Source organism: Trachymyrmex septentrionalis, unplaced genomic scaffold (genome assembly GCF_001594115.1).
Source record: "Trachymyrmex septentrionalis isolate Tsep2-gDNA-1 unplaced genomic scaffold, Tsep1.0 scaffold62, whole genome shotgun sequence".
Lineage (NCBI taxonomy): Eukaryota > Metazoa > Arthropoda > Insecta > Hymenoptera > Formicidae > Trachymyrmex > Trachymyrmex septentrionalis.
The window spans coordinates 3,377,459-3,382,659 of NW_017305800.1; the positions used below are offsets into that span (position 1 = coordinate 3,377,459).

At 42.6% G+C, this 5,201-nt stretch overlaps 1 protein-coding gene across 2 annotated transcripts in view; it reads right to left on the reverse strand.

Moving 5' to 3' along the window:
• Window positions 1–4,593, reverse strand: part of LOC108752906 (storkhead-box protein 2) — an 81,499-nt gene extending 76,906 nt beyond the window's left edge. The window contains exon 1 of one of the 2 annotated variants that reach the window (XM_018494099.1): window positions 4,345–4,593. The gene's annotated coding sequence lies outside the window, so the exon portion shown is untranslated. The remainder of the gene's footprint in view (window positions 1–4,344) is intronic. The other variant, XM_018494100.1, reaches the window with a different exon arrangement.
• Between the last annotated feature and the right edge of the window lie 608 nt (window positions 4,594–5,201).

Sequence of the window (5,201 nt, forward strand, 5' to 3'; positions counted from 1 at the left end):
ATGGACAGTCCTCCGCGCGGGACACCGTCCACAACGTGATCTCTACAAAATGTCGAATTAATTCAACGAACAATTTTCTAATTATCGCTAAATACTACCTGAGATCTAAATCGCTATGTTAGAAGGGGGTTTTATGAGGGATTGAATAACTTCGAGCCGGCTCGATTTTCAACCTCGGATCTCGCGTGGCCGTATTACGCGAGGAGAAGTCCATTCCGCGACCGTAGCTCGGGAATCGTTATAAACAGTACCTAAATGGCGATTTGAGCCGGGCATAAAAGGGCCCCGGCGTAACGATGTACTCAGGGCGAGCCGTAATCTTCTTTTGCGCCGCCACGTTCGCATTTAGCGGCCGTGCTGCGCGCGCTAATCTTTACGGCGACTCGACTGGCCGTCGACTTACTTAACGATCGACTTCGCGTCCACGGACGATCGCGCATATCGTTTTCGAACTTGTCTCGCGAAGATAACCCGTTTTCCACACCTGTACCTGTTTGCTATATCTCGCAGCACACGCGTCCGATAATTGCAGAGTATGGCAATTAATCTCGCAACGTAGGCACAATTTTTTCCTCTCATTTCATTACATTTCTGAAGTAATTATTTATGACAAAATGATTATATTTTTCTTTTTTCTTTAATAACTGGGAAATTCTATGCAAAACCATTGAGAAACGCGTATCGAATACTTATAGTTTTCCTTTACACCGTATATGAAGCAATAAGCTGCGATTAATTCACTTACCATTATTATCTCAAATTGACGTCAGAAGTGAGAAAATATAACTTGTAAATATAACAAAATTTTCTTGCAAGATATATTAATGTAGAAACGTGTTAATCGATAAAACGATTCTTACAGTCGACAGAGCCGACTTGAAAAATGTATTAAAAACTCTTTATATTTGTTAAATAAATGTAATCATACATTTGGAAATAAAGCGTGCGTAATCAAAAATAAAATAAACTACGTTCAGCTACGAGAAACTGTTAAATTAATATGTAGAAATAAATATGATTTAATTTCTCCAAAAACAAAAAATAGTTTTCAATATATTTTAGGTCTATTTTATCAATTGCAAATGTTCTCTTTTATATGGAAAATATTTGTATTTTAATTTACAAGAACTTTTATTGCGCGTTTTTCTCGCTTCTGACATCGCGATCTGACAATATAATGGTGAGTGAACAAGAGCAAAAGTTTCTCACGTATTAATCGCTATTGCGATTTCAATCAATCTACATATACCAAAAAATACTGATAAAAATACGTGCGCGCACGTTGTACTTGGCGTTACCAGCCTTTCGTGAAAGACGTCAAACGGTACACGGATTTATATTTGATTCGCATGAATCAGGCGTTACGCAATTTTCACGTACAGTTTTTCACCCGTTCGTTCTAGTCTAATCCCGTTCCCGAAGACAAATCGGAGATTATTATTAAACGATAATAGAAACGAGTTTGGCCAGCCGTTTCTTACAGCTGTTATCATTGAAACGGGAATCGATGTACGCATTGTACGCCACCGTCCCAGTATAGAATTTATTTGTGTCACGATAATATATGGGCGCTAAATACCTTCAATTAATACCGCATTGAACCCGCACTGGTGCGGCGTTTATGTGTTTTTCACCTGCTTGTGTGTGCCACTTTTGTGGTGCACTCCCATGCGAGCGATTTTACAGAGCTACGCTGAACAACAAGTTTTCCATGCTGAATGCTAAACGCACGGGTCATAAAGTTCGAAACGATAAACGATACCGCAAAAAAATACCAGTGCTAAATCTCTCGTTATTTTTACTACTTACAGGACAAATAGTAAAAATACGTGAAAGCCGTTGCAGGCACTGAAACAGTCATATGTTGAGATAAGAAATATAATAAAATAATGAATTATAACAAATCTCACTCAAGTGTAAAGCTGTAAGATTTTTTTCATTGATATCCATCGTCTAAAGGTTATTCTTGTTTATTATTGTGAAAGTTAGATAGGCTTTTAAAAGCTCTGCAAGGGGGGAAAGCGCCGTTTATGTAAGAAGAAGGTTCAAGCGACCTTTCTTCAGGATGTTATTTTCTACTTAAACGTCCTTTACGATATATATATCGTGTTACCGAAGCATTCTGTGTGAAACATCGACCTGGCGCTCGCTTTCATACACCACACGATCGACGGTGGTTAAATGCCGCAACATTGTGCACGGCGAAAAAGTCGCTTTCCCGAGGTAGACCTTTTAATCGGTGAACGCGACCAAAGGTCCGAAAACCGTCAAGATAATTAAGTGGATTGCCATGGAAATTAGATTGAGCGAGTTTCTCGCGAGCGGGGACACACAAACCAGTTTAATTGCCCGGCATTGTGTCGGAAGTTAATGACTGCGCTCGCGGTTGTCTTCCTCGTGACACACCGTCGCCATGTCGCTGAAGACAAGTTACGACTTTAATTGTAACGCGCGTTAAACACGGAAAGAGCCGACGCGAGTCGCGGATCGTAAAAACGAAACGCTTATGATCGCGTCGAGGCTGCCGTCGAGAAGAAGCCGCGCTTACGTCGCCAAAATTCGGACGCGAATCAATCGGAGAACGTTATGCTGGTGCAGCCATAATTTTTCACCTCTCACTCTCAAAATCGAAGTTCCAATCTGATAGTGCAAAAATTATTGATTCAAAAATTATTTGTCCGAGTAGAATCATTTTCGGGATGACAAGATTAGACAATACGTAATGTTTGTAGTACAACGAAAAATCAATTGAGAGAAATAAATCTATTTTCTTATTTGTTTGTTTAAAACTCTTTATATTTGTTAAATAAATGTTAAATCATATATTCTGAAGTAAAGTGTGCGTGATCAAAAATAAAAGAAGCTACGAGAAACTGTTAAATTAATACATGGAAATAAATATGATTTAACTTCTTACTTATTTATGTACATATCCAATTTTGCAAAACGTGCGCCGAAGTTTGTCTGGGTTTTGCAACACAATCATGAGCGGAACTGTTGGAGTAGTAATATTACGTATGAAATTGATAAACAATTTAATGATTTTTTTTTATACTAATTAATATCTTAAACGTATATAAATTTACTCTGAAATGTTTAAGCACTAAAAATTCGCTTTGGCCGAAAATAGATTGAGTTCTCTTAATTGATTTATTCTTGTCGGTCTAATGCGCATTATAATTAAAACAAAAAAGGCTTCGCATTACGTGGCACGATTCGTCCTGGAAGCAAAGTGAGAAAGAAAGACAAAGAAAGAGAGAAGAAGAATAGTTCGCGATTAATGCAACACATTAGCGAGAATTGTTGCGACTGTACTGTAGGCGATCGTCTCTCTGGCCTCGAGGTCCCACGTTACATTATCTCCGGCTGCTTCAACCATCCGGGATGGTAATTCCGCGTTATTTCCCGAGGTCGAGGTCGCAGCAGGTCTCTTGTCGATTCGTGCGGAAAAAGAGACCATCGACCTCCGCCGAATAAATCGTCGGGACGAGACAACGCGGTAAATCATCTGGGTTCTCAGGCTTTCAAAGGACCGTCTCTCATCGACTAGCATTAATGAGGACCCCCGCACGGCTTTGCCATTATTAACGCTATTATCGTTGCGTTATTGTGAACCGCGTGGCGGAAGCGCGAAGATAGATGTTGTTTTTCTTCCTCTTTTTTTTCGCCGATGAAAGAAAGGCCTCACGTTATTTGTACATACAAACGAGTATCTTCGGGTAATTTATACGGCAAGTAAGTTAGACAACGCGTTCTGCGAACGAAATGCCGATCTGAGGACGACGATCAATACGATTTGTCGCATCGATCAAACGAGAAAAGAAAATTTCACAGCTGAGAATGCGCGTTTAAATAAATTTAATTAATTTCAATTGTCACAACATACTTCTAATTTCCTTACTTATTTTCTTTTGATATTCTAAAATTGTATTTCTACTTCTTTCTGTCATCTCGGACCCTGCGTTTTATTATACAATGATATTACATCATTGTGAAGTAGAACATTTAATGAGATCTGCTCGTAAAAGTGAAATTTGATGAATAATCGGATGATGAGACTAATTTCCCCAATTCCGAAGAACATATAATGTAACTATGTTGTTGAAATAAAAACTTTCTAGTAAAATCCATTGAGTACTACTAATTAAAAAGTGAAAATTATCAAAAGATCGAAAGGAAAGCGGCGCGTAATCTTTCGTAATCAAAGTTAGAAATCGGCCGTTGAAAACCTTTAGATGTTATCAAGTCTCATAATTCTAAGACTCTGAATTCGCAGAGACGGTCTCGGTCGTCGCACGAGAGGTCTGACCGCTCTTGACCCTCGAGACTGGAATCAGGACTCACCTTGCCGCGACGAATAATCGTCGCGCTATCCCGCGAGGTCTGCCTGTTCTCGCCTAATTACCAAGGTTATCACCGACGGGAGTCACTCCGATGCCAAGAGGTCCAATAAACAAGGACGACAAGGACAAATTTTCACTCTTATAGTCCAGGACGGTCCACCTCGGTGTATCCACAGTTCTTCTCACCCGCGATTAAGTAAACTTACTCGCCCGGCGTGCGTCCACCTGGATGCGACACGTGCACGAGTACATACAGCTTTAATGGCAATCTCGGCACTCGCCGTCGACCAAGGGGGAGCGAACGAAGAAGAGAAAGAAGAAAAGGATTCGCGATTGCGATTCCCCTCCCAGCCGATCGATCCCGCTTACGCGGAGAGGATCCCGCGGGGATCCCTCAACGGGACGGGAACGGAATTCGGGGACGCGTGCGAGGTCCCGTTCGCAATCAGGAGGAACGATGACGCGGGTCGCAGGCTCGGCGGGGTGCACGATGATCGCGCGTTGTCGAGGACGATGCGGCAGGTGCAGCCGCTGCAGCTGGCACGGTCGTCGGCTTCATACTGAAGGGGAGAGATACACGGCGGGCACGATGCCGCCGCAGGCTGCCGCCGCACGAGCAGCTACGAGAAACTGGCTTCGCCGCCGCCGCCGCCGCCGCCGCCGCCGCCGCCGCCGCCGACTGCTCCGAAAACTCAGAACAGCGCCGGTCTCTCCTCTCCGTTTCTCTCCACAGATCTCTCTCCGTTCTCTCACTCTCGTCCTGCCGCTGCTCTCTTCGCCACCCCGTCGCTCTTCCCCGTCGTTGTGCGTTTGCCATTCGTGGTGGGGTTTTGCTCTCCGCGAATGAAGTAGTAGGGG